Below are 19782 nucleotides of genomic sequence, written 5' to 3'. Positions count from 1 at the left end.
AGGGAAACTCCAGGACTGTCCTTATGAATTTGGGGCAGCCCAAAAGAGTGGAAGGGGTCTGTCTTGGGGAAGAACAGCTGCAATCAGCCCAAACCACAGGTTGAAACAAAGCTGGACTCATTTCCTCAGTCTAAATGGTATGGCCGCACTGGCAGGTCCCACCTGGACAGTGCACCCACTGAAAAGCACAGGTTGCTGTTAAAAGTATTGCTGCAAATTCTGCGATGCACAGGGTGGATGTTTTATTGCTATCTTCCACACTGTGTGTTCTGTTAAGCCAATCAGCTTTTCTCACCAGTTGCTGCCGTCTTTTCACATGCTGGTAGCACTCTGCTCCGCTCCGGTAACACTTCAGCTCTTTGCAGCAGTCCCTCTCCCTTCGGCAACCCCCATGATGAATCAGACTGCTCAAGGTGGAAGTTACGGGAGGCAAGAAAGTCATTAGCCCTGTCAGGCAAAAACTAGCCAGCACAGGCTGTTTGCACCTGTGCCTTGCTGCTGGTGAGTCTCCTACCAGGCTGCCTACCCTCTGAGGCCTGACAACACACGCTTGCCCACCATGCAGCAGGAGTGTGCTCAGCACTTATGCGCCAGCCCGATTAGAAGAAACCTCAGTGCAATTTGGGCAGAGTTGGATTGGGGTTAGGGAGCTTATGCTCCCAGGTGACCACATCTGAACGTGGCTCAAAAAGGGTAGCAAGAGATGGGTGAGCAGTGCCTCCAAAGTGCTCATGACCTCCAGGCAGAGGTGGAGATGCGACGTCAGCTCTGGGTTAGCTCTGGCTGTCCTCTGACCCACCGGCATCGACCCAGCGGCATCTAGCTCAGTCCTCGGGGACCAGACCCCACCCTGGGCTGTGGCAATGTGGGCTCCCTCCCCTCTCTCACTTACAACTGAGGTCTCGTTTCCCCTGCTAACATCCATTCTGCAACAGCTGGCATCATCTGGTGGGGCTGGCACAAACATACCATTATTTCTGTAGTGCCATGGAATGCTCCAGGAAAAAAGAAATCACAGGCTGGTACCCTGTGAAAAATTTCCAAATTAGGCTGCAAAGCAGGATTGGGCAGGGTCACTGGTATTGACAACCGGAAAAAAAGGCGTTCTGCTTCCCTGTATGTGTAGCTCAAAGTGCTGCCTCTTGGAAAGTAATTGTATTTATCCAGGTGATTTTACTGTCCCTCAGGAAAAAAATATTAAAGCTCCTTAAAAATATGTTTTGTGTACTAATCTGGCAGTGTGGCTTTCCTGAAAAGAGGCAGCCAGCTCCAGCTTCATTTCAGCAATGAGTTGTAAAACACCTTTTTTTTTCCTTTTTCCCCCTGGTCACCAAGTAAAATGGTTTTAAAGCACACAGAAAATAAGCCAGTCCCTGGAATTAGTTATTGGTATTGGTCTTGACTACATTTTATTAAGCCTAATTAAATATTCATACTGTTAGGTCACTTTTAACTGTCATTTTGTCATTGTTAAAGATATTAAAGTTTAGTAAGTGATTTTTTCTGTTAACTAGTGCATGCAAATGCTTCTGTCAAAACTTAATTGTAATTTTCCTGGCAGTTTATCTTAAGGCATCTCTATAGGGCTGAATATTACACCTCAATTGACCACTCTATATATCTGCTCTTATTATTCTTAATAGGTGCTATTATAGCTCGATAATGAGCCTGGTGGGAAAGCCTGGTGAATATGAGATAAACGGGTCATATAAGTATTGTCAAGATTGAAGGTGAGAAATAGCTCGTTGGGCTTTTCCTTCTTTGCTAAAAAGTGCTGTAAAATTAGTGCTTTATCCTGGACAATGATTGATACTCTTCTCAAAAACAATGCCAGCTGAACTCAGTGTGTTATGTCTTAGTGAAGAAATAAAGTACAGGGTGTGTTTGAGAGGAAAACTACCAAAAACTGAAGCATTCTTCGTCTTGAAAGAAAAGTGAAAGGCTGCACAGTTTAAAGTACTATACTGACTATGCTCCATTGCTGCTTCATTGATAAATATCTGTATTCCATGTGTTTTTCAAGCAAGAAAACCCTTAAGTGAGTGAGATTTCATTGGCCTAGCAGCCAAATTAACTTCAGAGTTCTCAGACCAAAAAGAAATACCTTTTGAAAGGAAGCTGAGGCAAATGTGCCACTTATTACCACCGAGCAGCTTGAGACCACTTCAGTCCAAATTTCAAGCTGACTATCCACTCAGCAGGAGATATATTCGTTTTAAATTAAACATGCCAGGAATTGGACTTCAAAGGGAACAAGGGGAGTTCGTTGTTTCCACACTGGAAATCTCTATGTCTGCATCAGTGAATTTTGGCTCCCTGTTTTTCCTACTAAAATTAATTGCTATCCACGCTAAACTAGAGCAATTAGGACCTGAAAGCTCCCACGCAGTGTTTCTTGGTGAGGGAACTGGGGAGTGGGACAGGGGAGAGAAGGGTAACTAGCAGCAAACCAGCCTTTATCAGAAATGGAAAAATAACAGGAACGCAAGAGAGCTTAAGAAAATGAGGTCTGGTGTTTTAGTGAACTATTAGGCTAGGATACAAAACAGTTTACTGTGTGTGAAAACCTGGGATTATGCTGTGGGATGAGGGAGACGAGCCTTGCTCCAGCACGCCTCTCGCAGCTGCAGTGCATGTTGTTGCTAGAGAGGTATCTGCCAGGATGGTATCTCTCATGTCCGTCTTTATAACAGGATTAGGAACACCCATTTTAAGGGGTCTGCAAATCAACTGAAAAAATTGGCTCGGATCAGGAGTCTGGCTGACAAAGCTATGCTCTTAAAGCAATTGTAAAAATACAGATCATCTGCTTTTCAAATTGCAGCAGGAGAGCAAACGAATGGGCCTATTTTCTGGGTCTTTTTTTTTTCTTTCTAGTTGTAGTTGCATAACACAGGATATTTCTTATATTTTAAATGAAACCATTGGTTGTCGTTAATTAGAATTTAAGATATGTGAGAAAGAAGTGTGAATGTGTTAGTAAAAAATAAATTTATTGATACTATAGGGTAAGCTTTTATAAATATGGAGCTATATTTCACTTGTCGTATGCAGATTGCAATATATTATCAAGGTCAACATCGTTTGAAAACATCCAAATAAGTCTGGAGCAGGAATTACTGGGTGAAGCGCTATTCGCAGGGTATTTGGAAGATCACACTAGATGATAAGGATGATCTCTTCTGGCCTTAAAATGCACATTTCTCTGAAGTTTCCCTTCCTTTGCAGGGAGCCCTGCAGCCCCAGAGGACACGCTGGGTCTCGGGCAAGGCTGTGTCGTGCAGAGCAGCTCCCCTCTCCTCCCACTGCTGCAATGGCTGGTCCACAGCAGGCGCATTGGGAGCATCCCCCTGCAGACCCAGCCTTGATCCTCACCCAGGGCCAGAGGCTCCCCTTGTCCTGTCAGCACCCTGCAAGGGACACGGGCCAGAGGAGATGGTGAGTCTGTTGAAGCCAGCTCACAACACCCCGGCACACCAGTGCCCAGGTCTGGGGTTGCAGCTGAGCTGGTACCCTCCTCTCTTCTCTGAAGTTTCCCTTCCTGGGAGCCCTGCAGCCCCAGAGGACACGCTGGGTCTCGGGCAAGGCTGTGGCGTGCAGAGCAGCTCCCCTCTCCTCCCACTGCTGCAATGGCTGGTCCACAGCAGGCGCATTGGGAGCATCCCCCTGCAGACCCAGCCTTGATCCTCACCCAGGGCCAGAGGCTCCCCTTGTCCTGTCAGCACCCTGCAAGGGACACGGGCCAGAGGAGATGGTGAGTCTGTTGAAGCCAGCTCACAACACCCCGGCACACCAGTGCCCAGGTCTGGGGTTGCAGCTGAGCTGGTACCCTCCACCTTTGCCTTAACTGCGCTCCATAAGCCTAATATTCCTGGAGCACCAAAGGGCTGGACATGCCCCTCGGGTGGTCCAGATCGATAACGTTATCTTTCCCTGGGCATAGGCTGGGTGGTGAGGTGGGAGCAGCCGCAAGTGCCACCTGGCCAGCGCTACAGCTCCTGCTGCAACCGCACCTAGGGCAAACACCCCTATGAATATGCACTAACCTGTTTTTCCAGCACAACAGATATCTGTAATTGGGTTATTTTTGAATGAGTAATCTCTTTGCTCATCTAAATTGTTTGTCTGTGTGAAACCTCAGGTGGGCTCTGGTGGGGTGCCTGGATTCAAACATGGTCTCATGATACAGCTGTGTGGCTGCAGCTGGATGTACTTGTGAGTGGAGTCTCCTGGCTGGGTGAATTGTCCCACCAAAGCTGGCAGATCACTCAGTTCCTTGGTTTGGTTCAGTTGCCTTTGGCAGGGTGGAGGTCTGGGAGGCTGCAGCTTGCAGTATAGGAATAGTAAGAAAGTCTCAGAGGGCCACAGATCTGTGAAGTCATCATAGCTCGTGCAATTACCAACACAAGTGAAATCTGGGACCTTGAAACAAAGCCAGCTGCTTCTCCCGGTTGTTGGCTGAGGCCTGTTTGTACAGGGAGAAGAATGGCAGCACCAAATGAGCAGGATTATTGAGGAAGAAAACATAGCAACAGCACAGCCTCATCACTTAGTAACAAGGTAGAATTATGATGAAGGAGTGAACGTATATAAATAAAATATTCAGGAATATACATATTCATTAAAATGATACCCAGAAAACAGAGAGGAGAAAGGCAATAGCTAAGCATCTAAAAATGTTCTTTAATGAAAAAGAATTTTAAATATCTGTCTCCACTGTTCAGAGCTGTGTGATGGTATTATCTTCCCACATGAAGCTATGCAATTTCAGGTTCTCCTGGGTCCCTCCCCCCATCCCTTCGCCTTGAGCACCAGAGAAGTCTGACAGATAAACTTGCAAGGGTTGCTTTATGTTCCCAGACATGGGTTGCCAGTTTATTATCCTAACCAATTCTATGTGAGTAATGTTCTTTATGTGTTGTCATGCCCAGTGCTGATGAATACACAGTGATATATTTCAGCTCTAAACAGCATCCCAATTAATTTGCCTGCTACAGTCTTTTGCCCCGGGACCAAGAGCATGTTCCTCATCGTTGTGATTGCTTTCCTTACCTCCTGGACCAGGAGAAGAGGAGGAGAAGATGGAGAAACTATGCTAGTTAGTAAATAAAACCCTTCCTGTCCTTTCCACACCTCTACACTTAAATTTATTCCAAAGACGTCAGCTTTAATTTAGAAAAAAACCCCTAAAATCAAAACCTCAATAATCTGAAATTCAAATCACTTTCACGGAAGAAAGAGTGAGAGCTTGGAAGCAGTTGCAAACAAGATTTTACGTTATTAGATGTTGTTCTCCTACCTTGGATATTTAATCAAATGCCCAAGTCTGCTCCTGCATAAAGTGAAAGATTAATCATGGCACTTATAAATCATTCTCCTCCTCTCCCTCTCATTTGCACCGAAGCCGCTCTCTTCTCTTTCAGTGCTGTAGAAGCTGCTGCCCCTTATCTCCAGGTTCTCTTTTTCTAAGGGCTTAAGTTGGGATTGTAAGTAAATGTTAGGCATTCACCTTTATTGCTTATTTTCTATGACAAACTGATCACAGGGATGAGCTTTTCTCTTCAATCCAGTGTTTTTAATAAATATTTTACCTCCCACTACTGAAACACTCGTTATGAATTTTCATGAGCAACTTCACATAAATCTTCTTAACAACTCTTCACATAAACAGAGGCTTCAAAAGCACTATGACTGGCTAGGCAAGGGTCATCTTGTATTTGGTTTCTCTTTCTCCTGTTGAGTACTTTCAGGGATTGAATCAGGGGTTGAATGGAACATTTAACACAAAGAAAGGTGCTGTTCCAGGCTCCATTCATCTCCATCAATAGCAAATGTTTGACGTGACTGGAGGCTACACAATGTGCTTGTGGGCTGGTTATCAGTTAGTTTTGGTAGATCCCTAAGATAAAAATTGCTCCTGTTTGGGAAATACTCAAAAGAATTCACATTTGTGTTTGGATGTGTACCAAGATCACATTTGGTGTTTTCCATCTGAAATTTTCATAGTAAACTTAGCAGCATGTATTTGAAGTATAAATAAATTTAAAATCTATCTTAATGTATAAATATTAATGGGATCAGTTTGGCTGTGCAACACCAGTGCACAGTCCATAGAGATGATCAGGAGCTGGTGGGGCCAAAAAATGACCCCCCCATGTGAAAAGATCCACTGGCAGACAGCAAGGGCATTGCAGAAAAGCTGAGCAAATTCTTTGCATTGGCATTCACTACGATGGAGACACTGTGAATGGGGAGGGAGTCTGAGGAACCACCTCAAATGGAGGTGTTGGGAAAAGGCATGTTAGAACAAATTGATAAACTAAACATTAACAAATTCTCAGCACCAGATGGTGTTTACCCAGGAGTCCTGAAAAAACACACACCACAAATAAGAAATTTCTGAATTACTAACTGTGTGTAATCTGGTGCTACAATCAGCTCTGGGTTTAGAGAGATGGAAGTGGGAATGTGATGCCAGGCTTTGAACTAGGCTGCAGGAGTGATCCTGGCAGCTAGCGGTCAGTCAAGGCTTTCATTTATAGTGGTCATAGATTTGGCTGGAGGTTTGAGAAGAAACACGGGTGTTGAGAGGAAGATCAGGCCTGACAGCCACAAGAACTCCTGCAAGGATTTCATGAGCATACAGATCATGCTTGTCTGGCCTATGTAGCTTTCAACACTGCCTTAGGGAAGCAAGAAAGGCTCCTAACAAATGACATTTATTATGGAACAGGAGAGGTTACCCTCTGGGCTAACCCAGGATAGGTTACCTGTGGGCTAAATCCCAGAAAAGAGAGGGTTGGAAGAAACAGTCACCTCGTACATCAGGAGGAGGTCCTACAGACACCAGTCCTGGGCCTGATGTTCAGCATCTTCCTAAGTGGCCTGGAGAAGGTGGTACAAGAAAATAGTGACAACATTTACAACCTATGAAATGTTATTCAGGGTAACCAAAGCTAGTGCTGACTCTGAAAAGATGCTGAAATAGCTCATTGCACTAAAATGAAATTCTGTGTTGGGGCTGTCAGGGGAAAAGTGACTACATACACAAAATTATGATCTCTTAGCTCAGGAAAAAATGAAAGGCAGCTTGAGTCATTGTGGAGAGTTTGCTAAAAGCATCCAAGCGCTGCTCAGTGGGCAAGCTGGTTATCAGATATGAAGCGGAGACAGGGAAGTGTTTTTTCACGTGATGCAGAATTGCACTGTTGCTCCTGTGTGTTGGGGATGCCAGAGTACCAATGGGTGCAGGGAGGGGTAAGTAAACCAGAGGAGGATTAGTGCAGGGGGCAAGTCAAACTGGGCAGCGTGGCTGCCCAGTGGACCCTCCAGCACAGCCAGGTCCCAAACTGGGGGCAGCATGGGAGCAAGGGAGAGGCGCTTGCCCTATTTCATATAACCTTCTGAAGCCCTCACTGCCAGCCTTGGCTGGCTGGTGTTTGTGGGCTAAATGGGGCTTTGGCATGACATTTCTTAAGGCAATCCCAAATTACCAGGCTTTCAAGGGTTTGAGATGTGTCGTTATTACACCCAGAAGCAAATTGGTGGTGGGTAGTGGCATGTCTGTCACAGCTTACTCCTGTAGCTGGGTGTCTATGGTTGAGGGAGCATGAGACACACCTAACCAGCTCCTAGGCAGAGGGTTTTTTTTGCTGGCACTTGTTTTACATGCTGGGACTTGAACCTGGATTAGGTGCACTCCAGAGTGTCCTGTCTTACCTTCCTCCCTTCCCCATCTGAAAATAGCATTGCTTTTCTCCCTGGAGAAGTGAGACTTGGCTTTCTGCTGTCCTTGTATTACCCACATGAAGAAAAAAAAGACCAAAATGAACAATGAATGTAGCTGCTTTTTCCAATTATTCTGTATATGATTTATTGCCTTATTTTCGAGACATGAAGAATGCTGTTAATGAGAGTATATTGGTTGCAACAGCTTATTGTTTTTATCCTAGTGACTTTGTCTTTTTATCATAAGAGAGAGCAGTGGATTTGCATCTATTTGACATTTGAAATGTTTTGCCTTTGGTTGATCTGCAGCTCTGTGCAGCTTGACCCAGACTAAGAAAAGCCCGTTTCAGTTCTTAGGACAGGTGCAAGATTAAGCATCAAGCATCTCACTTCTAAAATTGCTTGTGATTGTTTTCTCCTCCACAAACGTCTGCATAGCTAGCAATTAACTGCATCCAGAGATCAAAAGCTAAATTGTCTCAGACAGGAATTGCTGTATCAGAGCCTAGTGCTACTTGTACTGTACTTTAAGAAATCAGGGACTTCCAATGCTTGCTCTTTGCTGAAGGTGAAACAGCAGGCTGGGCTTGCTCTGCAGCCAGAGACAACAGAAAGGGAAAGGATTGCGTGGCAAGATGGGGAGAAACATGTGTTTTATGGTGCTGGGATTGTAACACCATGGGAAAATGTTGCTGTTTCCTCTCTAGGGCTAGAAGAGAGGGGGCTCCTTGCTAGAAACGCAGACTGTGGCCTTGGCGTAAACGCTGTAGATGTGCTCTGCATGGCAGTGCGGGTAAGCCCTGCACTGGCTCTCCTCTGGCACAGCACGGTGCCCGGGGCTGGGCATCTCCTTGCAAGACAGGCGGGCGCTGGGGAGGTGACAGCTCCATCTGCCCAGCTGGGGGGAAACAGGTCCCAGCAGGGAGAGAAGGCCTGAGCGTGGCCCCCCTCACGCTGCAGGCAACGTGGGCTCAGGGAAGCAGAGGGCTTGGTGCCTTGGCGACTTTCTGGCTGTGATTTGGAGGGAAGCCCCTGATGCCTTCACCCTTAATTGCCTTAATTAGTCCATTACCCTCCTCTAGGGGAATTTTCTCCAGAAAGAGAAGACGTCATCCCTTGAAACGTTTGACTGGTAGACCAGAAACTCCACTGTCAGCTTTTTTCTTTTTTTAATATCTTCTAAATTGAACTATCATATTGGCAAATTAACATCTAATCCTATTGCTCTAATTCAATCATTTGCCTGTGCATTAGGATAAGAATGATTTGCATAACAGTCTTCAGTCTTCTGTTTAGAAACAAAATATTTTGATATTTGCTTGTGCTAAGTGGGATCAAACTGCGAACAGGCTGGCGAGTAATCCCAGGGGATCCGCACTGACTCTGGCACTGCCGGGCAGCCACGGCTGCTCCCCCTCCCTGCAGGCTGCCTCGCAGGCAGCTGGGGCCTGCTGGTAAATGTTCCTCCTTGGGAAATGTGAAGGAAAAAAAAGGAAAATGGCTTGCTTGCCTGGGTCAGGAGTGGTTAGACTCCACTTGCCTGCATTTATCGCAGGCTGCACCACTGATAATGATTGTTTTAGCAAGTCAGCCTTTATGTGTAGTGTTTTCTTTCCTCAGAGCAGATTAGGCCTGTAAATGAGTTGTAGACCTTTCATTGGGCCAGCAGGACTGACAGTTTTTTGCTTTCATGGGGACGGTTGCCAAAGAGACTGCTGCACCAGATTTTCCTGGCGAGAACTGGAAGTGTTTATTCCCTGTCTGGTGACTGGAGGGCTCGGTGCAGGTCAAAGTTGCTGCCCGTCCCCCATGAAGCCTGTTACTGAGCTGTGGATGCCCCTGCCCCGTTGCCCAAACAATTCTTCTCCCACAGGCTTCATTAAGCAGTAAGCTAAAGCACGTCTGTCACCCCACCTTCCCTGTACGTCGCTTTGAAGTTCTGCAGATGTCATTCTTCCACTTCACCCACTTTTTCAGTTTATTCTACTAGGCATTTTTATTTTGTTTGGTAGCTAGATTTTATGTATAGCATGGAGCACTCCATAGAAATTTTACATTCTTTTCCTATGGCTGGTGGATAACATTTTCCCAATTAAGTATCCAAACTCTTACAAAGGTAGAGCTGCCATGTCATGTGCCATATGACTTCAGGCACCTGCAAAGTTGTAGCCCCTTGTGGCAGATCAGTAACTTCAGATTAATAGAAAAATCACTTTTTCTCCTCCCTTTTTGTTATAACTTTATTTTCCAGCGTCCAGATGCTTCTCAGGGAGGCATTTTCAGAGAGCTGTCATTCCTCTAACACAAACTTGTATTATCAAAGTAGTTCTGCGGGTAGTACTATGAAAATACTGAAATGAAATGCAAATCTAGACATTAAAGACAACTTCCTTAATAACTGATGGTAGACTTCTTCAAGCTTTCATTTTTTAAATTGTACTTCCTTTCCTAGGAAAGAGTATGGAAATAAAGGAATGTTTCTACAAAGAGCCTGTTTTTACAACCCTCCCTCGACTTTGGTACATCTCCTCCTGAGAAGGTTGGTGAGATCACACCATTTGCAGATGTTCACACTGTGTGTTGTTGTCCATTGTATTTTAATATATAACTTTGTATTAGGATGTGTTCTATGTATTTAATTCATATTAATACTCTGTGAGGGAAAAAATTCTGTGGATGTTTTAATTTTCCAGAGGTTGTCCGTAGCCTGGGGTTTGCTTGTTGGAAGAATGTATTTCAATGTTTTCTCCTCTCTGCTGCTATATTGTATGCAAACACTCCTTCTGAAGCTAAGTAAACTCCATTTTTCATATTGAAGATAGTGCTGGGTTGTCCCTGTCTGCATGTCATCCCTTCCATGAATTCCCCCCTGCTGGTATTTTAGCATCTCCCCCATACTGTGAGGTGGAGGTAGTAGGAGCAGCTGACCCAGCTCAGGGTTGGGCAGCCCTGAAGAAGGGAGGCTGGCTCAGGGGCTCAGGGACTGCCCGGTCCTCATGCGGTACCAGGGTTTTGGGGCTTCACTCCACTGCTGGCTCCCTCTGTGCTCCTGAGTGAGGGGAGGAGCAGAGCAGGTGACAGCTCTCTTCTGAAGCCCTGGGTCTTTCCGACGGGTATTGTGGCATTTAATACCTCTGTCTCTCATTTAATACCTCTGGCATTTTCAGCCACGGGAAACGCCATGCCCGGACAGTGGGGAAGCCATCTCTGCAGCAGGCTCTGGGTGTTCATGGTGCTGATCCCACTCGTTGCACAACCGCCGCCAATGGCATGTGTTAATACATCTGACCGTCCCGGGTGGGAACGAGCCAGGTCCCCCACCATGTCCCAGGCTCAGGCCTTTAGCTGCGTTAGGTAAATTAATCCCTCTTGCATGGGTCACGTCGGTTTTGTTCTGCACTAGAACCTACACAGAAAAACAAAGTGGTCCCTCTGGCTCATAAAGGGTTAATATTTTCAGTCCCAGGCCCTTTATTTTATTTTCATAGCCTTAGTCAATACCATAAAGCCCCCAAGCCACTGGCAGTCTTTACCGAGATAACCGCACAATGAACCTATCTGCACATCAGGTAAAGCCGACAGTAAATTTACAAGTACTCCGTGGGACATGGGGCCTCATTGCTGATAACCAGCTTGGGCATCGAATAGGAGCTGCACATTTATGCCTTCTTTGTTGTGTTTTTTTTCCCTGCAGATAACAGCTCATTGTGGGAAAAGGCAAGGACTATTGCTGGAGCGTGCTCAGCGCCCTTGAAAACACATCCGTACTCTGTCTCAGCTCTCCTGCCTAGTTTAGTCTGCGCTCGTGTTTGTTCCTCTCTCTTTTTGTGCCTCTCCTCCCTTGTCTCAGCTAATCCATTTCACAGCTTCTCTGTATCTTACAGGCGAGAGATAATTTCTATTGAAACTGGTTGAGTTGCACCAATTACGAGATGTTTTTCCTTGGTGCGCTGGTTTTAATCTGCGTTCATGTTAAGATCCTCATCTCTGCTGAATGCTTGCTGCGGTGTGAAGTGTCTGCTTAGCTGTTATGTAAAGAAATACATATTAAGGTGGTTAGTGTAACCACATAATCTTGACAGACATCGGTGGTGCAGTCACAGTTCCATATTTTGTAAGACGGAGGGTACATAAACAGGCAGGCAGCAAAGGGAAGGCGGGCGCGTTCCTGCTGCTGAGGGACGTGTTGTCAGGACTGTTTCTGAAGTTGGTTTTTGGAAACAAACATATAGGTGTTAGCTATCTGTGAGCATAACAATCGGCATAACAATCGGGGGGGGGGGGGGGGGGGGGGGGGGGGGGGGGGGGGGGGGGGGGGGGGGGGGGGGGGGGGGGGGGGGGGGGGGGGGGGGGGGGGGGGGGGGGGGGGGGGGGGGGGGGGGGGGGGGGGGGGGGGGGGGGGGGGGGGGGGGGGGGGGGGGGGGGGGGGGGGGGGGGGGGGGGGGGGGGGGGGGGGGGGGGGGGGGGGGGGGGGGGGGGGGGGGGGGGGGGGGGGGGGGGGGGGGGGGGGGGGGGGGGGGGGGGGGGGGGGGGGGGGGGGGGGGGGGGGGGGGGGGGGGGGGGGGGGGGGGGGGGGGGGGGGGGGGGGGGGGGGGGGGGGGGGGGGGGGGGGGGGGGGGGGGGGGGGGGGGGGGGGGGGGGGGGGGGGGGGGGGGGGGGGGGGGGGGGGGGGGGGGGGGGGGGGGGGGGGGGGGGGGGGGGGGGGGGGGGGGGGGGGGGGGGGGGGGGGGGGGGGGGGGGGGGGGGGGGGGGGGGGGGGGGGGGGGGGGGGGGGGGGGGGGGGGGGGGGGGGGGGGGGGGGGGGGGGGGGGGGGGGGGGGGGGGGGGGGGGGGGGGGGGGGGGGGGGGGGGGGGGGGGGGGGGGGGGGGGGGGGCGGAATGACAGCTCTGTGTCCAGTGCTTCCCAGCTGAAGGGGTGGAGGGTGGCTTTGCAGGTGATGCAGTGCCCAGGGAAGGGACAGGGACAGGGGTGGTGGGGTGGAGGAAGGTGCTGAGGACCCTCCACCCTCTGAGCTGGTGGGAAGTGGTGGTGTCCCTGCGGTGGGCAGGATCCATCCTGCAGCACTGCCAAAGCTGGATAGAGTTTGGCTGGAGGAGCATGGGACCCCCAAGGCAGTGCAGGGAGGAGGGTGTCGAGAGGAGTTTTGAAGCATCCTCGTCGAGGTGCTTGGCACTGAGTGGCTCCTCCGGGCGCAGCTGGTGACCAACTGGCCATCTGAATTTGTTAGTGCCCTTGAACGGAAAGGAAAGGTTTCAAACCCTCGTGCTGCTCAATCTGCAGCAGAGTTGATTCCGAATGTACACAGTTCTTAGCAAGACGCATGCAGGAGTGGGCACGGGGGGGTGGGGGTGGGGGGCGTTGAGTGCATATGGGGACACCCCTGCAGATGCACCCTTTGCAGTCCCTCCGCCTGCGCTGCACAGCACTGCTGAGTAATGGGGCCTGCTGGTAATCTCTTCCACAAGAGGAAATCTGAGAGATTTGAGCTAATTGCGCTCAATTGCCCAAAGGGGAGGACTTTCCTCAGATCCTTTCAGTGCAGAGAGCTGGCCAAGGCCACAGGAGTGGCCTTGCTTTGTTTGCCCCCATACGTGCAGGGGCCAGGTGCTGTCACCCCCAGCTCTCTGGATTTGCTTTACCCACAGAGATGCCAGCCCAGAGATGGGACTAATTTGCATTTGTGGGAGAGGTGCAGGCTAGAAATCTCTCTAAGCATTTTAGTCATGCAAAACTGCCACCTTTGATTTTCAGAAAGCTACTACCCCCTTACCATCTGCTCCTGGTGCCACTTCCCTCCCTGGAGATACCCAACAAAATAATAATATGGATTTTTGCATGTGAGGATGGAGATGATCAATAGCAAACCTTCCCATGGCAGCAGCATGGTACGAGAAGCACAATCTGCACCATTAGAGTACCGGAGGCTCAAGAGAGGCAGGAGGAATGCCCTGAACTTCCTCGCTGCCCTGCTTGTCCCAAGATAAATCCCAGCACACCAGCAACCCAGAAACTCTTGCTGCTGTGCTTGCGGTGTGTTTCCCCTGATGCAAAATGAGAGCAGAAAAGGCTGACCTACCCGCCTGCTCTAAGGAAAGTGCTTGTTTATGGTGAATACACTGGAAAAGAGTTTTCTTTCTGTTTCTTCTGTTTCTTAATGACCTCTGTTGTACTGTCAAGGTCTGCAGTGATTTGCTATCTGGGTGCCAGTCAGGCCAGCTAAATCTGTTGACTGCTTTATTGTACACGTCCAGGATGTCCTCTGCCCGCAAAGGATGCAGGCAATTTGTATAATGCAAGTACAAACGACTTCTTTGGGCCAATTCCTTTATTTAGGTATTTCTGCTTCACCCGAACTCCCAGTGTACATCACCAACACTTCTGAGATTTCTGGAAGGGATAGCATCAGCATTGAATAATTACAGTGAAAAGCCCAGTGTATTTACATATTTTTCTAAATTATTCAAGAATGCAAAAGTGTTTCGTGCAGCATGAGTGAGCTCTGAATCTGTATGTGTGTGAGCCTGCCGGCGTGATGGGGTAATGGTGCACAGAGGTTTTGGAGGAGTTGCTCCTATTTTCCTTAAGCTGTCACTGTTGATGATGAGAAGGCAAAAATATTTCCAATTTCTTTTTCACTTTGCTGGTGGTATAAAACAAGCCAACCCACCACCCCAAGATGCTTTTTCTGTGTTCCTCTGTCACAACAGAGGAATGAAACTGGAATACCTCAAACGGTTGTATGAAATAGTCTCTCTCTCTCCTGTCAGAAGATAGTCAGAGGTGGCATCCAATTCTTTCCTTGCACACCATATTAAGCTCTTTTTGCATTTGGAATTAATTGTCATAAGTTGACAGAGCTCCAGAGATTTCTGAAAAATAAATCAAACGTTGTCAGTTTGCTCTGAATTTTCCACACCTCTCCAGTGCATGTTGAAGCAAAGACCTTTTAAGTATGTTGTACTCTGGTATCAGACATTTCTCGAATTAACATTTTCTGTAGCATCGTGTATGAATTAGAATTCTGTTGATACTTATTTTTATAACTAAGTCAGTTATATGTTACATTTAGGTGTATGCCATTGTGTCCATTTGCATGGATTTATTTTCAGCAAGTAAAATGTATGCAATTTGAAGGATTTTGCTAGCTGGTGATGTTCACTTCGGTATGCATGGATGCATAGTGGGGAAGGTGTCTTCTCATTTAAATATATTACCGTTTGGATAGGTCTTAATTTGCTTCACTCTGTACACAGGGTTTAAATACATCTTGAAGTAATTCTTTCGCCAATCAAATCCTCTTCACAGCACAAAACCATATAATGAAATAGTGGCAGTTTCAGTAAATTTATGTTAAAATTAGCATTAGCATTTCTAGAAGGCCTTAATATTTCTGTGGTGCTTAGGTGTCGCACTTCATGCCCTTATTTTCCATATTCTCACTTCCACCCTCCCAATAACATGTGTTATTGTTTTAGGGAACTTTGCAGACATGTCACAAGAGGATCTGTACTCTCAGTTCACCTACCACATGCTGGGTAATAACATCAAAACAGCCTATGCTTGTGGAAATAAACTGACCTTCTGTTTAGAGCAATATTTACAGAGAGATGAAAACTGCAGCCAGCGCTCTTACCACATGCATGAGGACAGGCTTTCTGCTGCCTCTAGCTTCTTCCCTCCGGCACTTTCTGCTCTGCCCACCAAATTTTACCCAGTGCTCCAGCAAGGAGGGGGCTTTCCAGCTCTTTGAGCCTTGTGCGTGTTTATGCTACGGAGGCACAAATGTTCATTCATCCTCTTGCCTTGGTTTGGCCTGAAGAAAGCTGCTGTGGGAGGGTAAACTCATGCTGCTGAGTGGCTGATTACAGCTGTGGCTGGCTGCAAGCCAGCATTATGCTGTACACGTCTATCCTGTATGGATATTGATGTTTGAGTGCATTTGCAGACATATGGACTGTTTCAAATTTAAGGTGCAACTGGGGAGAGATGCCTCAAGCTGAGAGGCGAATGCTTTGGGGGCCAGGGGGTGCCCCCTTCTCTACCTACAGGAGTAGCTAATTGACTGGCCAAGTCCGGGAGACAATGCTCGGCATCGCAGAACTGTGTGTGTGTCTCTGAGGAGCTGAACAATGTTTGTTTTGATTAGAGGGTGGCAGGACTACCTCAGGAACATGTCAGGGGGAGGAGGAAAAAGGCATAGATGTATCAAAGGGATAGTTAGACTCCCTTGGAAGAGATTAACTGTAGGAGCTCCCATGCTCTACCAAGGTTGGGTGCTCTCCAGCAAGTTCTGGAGAAAGGCCAGAAAAGAGGGAGAAACAGAGAGACCTTTCATATTCTACTAGCTGTATGTTAAGCACATTTTCTCTTCCTTTCTCTACCTATGTGTTCAAAAGAATAAACTGTCCCATCTGTTTTGAAGGTTGTGATTAAATGTTTCTGTATTAACGCAGCTTGATTTAAGGGTGATTTGAGAGTAACTGGACAACAAGCTGTCTTCCACCAAAGGGCTGCCAAATCCATACTGGGACACAGTAGCAAGTGTCCATCTCCCCTCTATGTGGCTTTCGCTTGGTACCCTTCATGTTAGCAGGGCTCAGGGGAGAGGAAAGTCCCTCCCCGAGCACGGTACCCAGGAAGGCTTTGTGGCACACCTCCAGCTCCCCATGTGTGTGTGTGTGGGGGCTCTCCCCAGGACAGAAACAGTGTGTTTCCTGGGCTGGCAGCCCCAGAGCAGCCAAGCCTAGCAGAAATCTCAGCTTGTGGCTAGACGTCATGCCTGTGCCTCGCACCAACTGCCGGAAACATACAGGAGACCCTTGCTGTGGAAATGTCTGCCCTCCTATTTGGCTGTCCCTGGGAATGTGCATGGGCCCATGTGAGGCTCCAGTCACCATGTGGGGAGCTGAGGGGCAGATTTTGTTCATCATGGGGTAAAGGGAAAAATTGTACTGGCTTCAGCAGAGCAAGGCTCATAGTTTGATCTGAGGAATGTAAAATCTGGCTCATTCTCCTTTCACAAGCGTGTCTCAGTACGTATGGTATTTGCTGTGTCACCTAGTAGTTGTCATTGGCAAGCTAAAATCATGGTCTACTGTGGAGCGGATGAAAAGATAGTCAGAAAAGCATCTGGCAAGTGATGGGCCCAGGGTGTGGGGTTAGACCCCATGAAATAGGTGGGGGAGGCTCTGTGGAGCACTTGACAGCATCGGGGTTGCTGCCTGAGGGTGGTGGGGTGCTGGGGGAAGAGCATCTGAGGACTGCGCAACACTTGCTATGGGATGTTTGTAGGGCGGCTGCAGGGATATGCAAGCCTTACGATTGGGGAAGGACCAGAGGTAGAGAAAGGGAGGGATCAAGGTGGATTGAGAAGGAACAAGTGTGTGGGAAAACAGGGAAGAAGGGATAAAAGGGGCCAAGTGTATGTGAACAGGAATGGTGAGTGCACTTTTCCCAGGTGATTGACTCCGTTCTGCCTGCATGTGCATGCATGGGGTGTGAGTACCGGCTGTGGGAATCAGACCGTGGTCAAGGGTTCCCCTGCCCAGCTGGGATGCTGGCACTTGGGGAGACCAGAGTGTGTGCACCTTCCCTTGGGGACTTGTGTGTGTCTGTGTGTGTGGGGCTGTGGCTTTTAAAGCAGCCAGGGAGGCTGGGGATCCAGGACCGGCTACTGCACAGACTGCATGTCTAAGGCCACTTACTGGAAGGAGAGGAGGACCACAACTGGGCCATCTGCACACTTCCCATTTGGATGAGCGCTCTGTGCCTATTGGGAATACATGCTCAGCCTTGCTGCTGGGTGCATCTGGGGACACAGAGTGACAGCAGCTTCGCATCTGTCGAGCTACCTGTTCAGCAGCTCTGAACACTGGTACTATTCAGTAATTCACTGATTACCTGAATATTGGAGTAGTGATCATGCTTATCAGTGTTGCTGCAAGGAAGTTTAAGGTCTGAATAGCATTGCACATAATGTTGACAAATTAGAGATATGGACCGAAAAAAAAAGGATATAATTCAATAGGGATGAATCTAAGGTATAACACATAAGGAATAAACCAGCTGCACAAACAACAGTGGGGGAAAATATGGCTTTCAATGGAAATAGACAGTAGTATGCAGACATACTGTTAAGTGGCAACCTACCTGCCTACAGTACATGAACACGACTATAAGGAGGCAAGGCACATGATACACATCTTCCACTTTACACAGAAAATAGTTTCTTGAACTACTGGGTCCAGTTTTGGACACTGCACCTCAAGAACAGGGTACCTTGCTTGATTAGAGCCAAGAGGACAGTGGGAGTAGTACAGTAGAGTAGAAAACATGAAAAAAATTGGACAAACTGTGCTGCTTTAGCCAGAGAAGAAAAGCCGAACTGGAGATAGGATAGCATTGAATCCAAAACAAGTTGTGGTGACGGGACTGTTTGCACTTGATGTTCTTGGACAGGCAGGAAGAACTTGATTGCCACAAGGCTAAACCTTAGAGGGAGCAGAAACAGGAGGATGGGTGAGGCCATGGGGCAGCCTGCAAGCCCATGGGGCTGGTGGGGTCTCCAGTGCACTGGGGCTGGTGCCACCAGGCAGGCATCTCCCAGTGGTGGCCCTGGCGCACAACATCCCTCACAGCCTATCGTCCTCTGTGGACATCTTGAGGAGGTCACATCCCCCAGTCTACCCATGCCATTGCTGGAAACACAAGCCAGGTGTCCCTGCCTTCACCAGCAGAAATGTAAGGACCACAGAAAGACTAGTGCAGGAAAGCACCAGACCTCCCAGGGTCACCCAGGTCTGGGCTCACTGTCAGCTGAAAGTCATGCCTTCCCTCTAAAACTTTGCCGACCTGATGCCTTGTGGGAAAGAAAAGGCTATTGAAAACAGCTACTAGCAAGAGATGAATGCATAAAAGTGTTTGTCGCCTCCAGGCATAGTGCATATGTTGGGTACAAAGTACAGAGTTACTAACCCTTTGTAAATAAGTAATTAAGGCACTTAATGTAATTGAATAGCGTAATGAATAGTAGCAATAGAAATGAATTGCAAAATATTTTTGTCCTTCAAAGAAATGCATAGGTACGCAAAAAACATTTGCTGGTATATGTTACCACGTTTGTGAGTGAGAGTAGTTATCAGAGAGACAGAAGAAATCTTAGGTTTTCCACTCCAGTGTCCTGCTGGGGCAGCTTTGGTTCCAGCAATGCACTTTACAGTATTTTGTTACAAGAACTATCAAAGGTAGATGAAATATATACTTTTTAGACGTAGGTCCAAGAGCCTCAGTGGGTGTAGGCTGACAGAGAGCCACTGAAGCCAGCAGAGGTGTGCCAAGTTACGCTGGCTGAATTAGCTAATGCACACATGGGTCAGATCCTGCTGCGTCCCCCATGACTCTGCGAGCTCAGCAGATTTTGTCAGCGGTAGGAAAAGCTGGTGGCAGGTTGGGGCTGTGTCCTGCCTCCAGCTCCGTCTCCAGCACCGCCCTTCCTTTTGGTTCCTCCCTGGCTCACTCCCCTGGCGGTGTAATGGGGTAGCATTTTCCTGCCTCAAAAGCTGTTGTTAAGGGTCTATCCATTAAAAGGATCATGAAGTGATTGGGTATCATGAGGAAAGAAACCATTTAATTGCTTGATGTGAATCTATTGGAAGTTGTTGCTGGGTATCAGAGGGTTAGTTATAACAACTTCTGTAGGCTGAAGTATAAGGATATGGCTCCTGGTTGTGCTGGTTTTGGCTGGGATAGAGTTAATTTTCTTCACAGTAGCTAGTATGGGACTATGTTTTGGATTTGTGCTGAAAACAGTGTTGATATTACAGGGATGTTTTCATTATTGCTGAGCAGTGCTTACACAGAGTCAAGGCCTTTTCTGCTTCTCACCCCACCCCACCAGTGAGTAGGCTGGGGGGCACAAGAAGCTGGGAGGGGACACAGCCGGGACAGCTGACCCCAACTGACCAAAGGGACATTCCATACCATGTGACGTCATGCTCAGCATATAAAGCTGGGGGAAGAACGAGGAAGGGGGGGACGTTTGGAGTGATGGCGTT

The sequence above is a fragment of the Aptenodytes forsteri genome, unplaced genomic scaffold (genome assembly GCF_000699145.1).
Source record: "Aptenodytes forsteri isolate BGI_AS27 unplaced genomic scaffold, ASM69914v1 Scaffold167, whole genome shotgun sequence".
Classification (NCBI taxonomy): Eukaryota; Metazoa; Chordata; class Aves; order Sphenisciformes; family Spheniscidae; genus Aptenodytes; species Aptenodytes forsteri.
Note: the sequence above shows the minus strand (reverse complement) of the source record.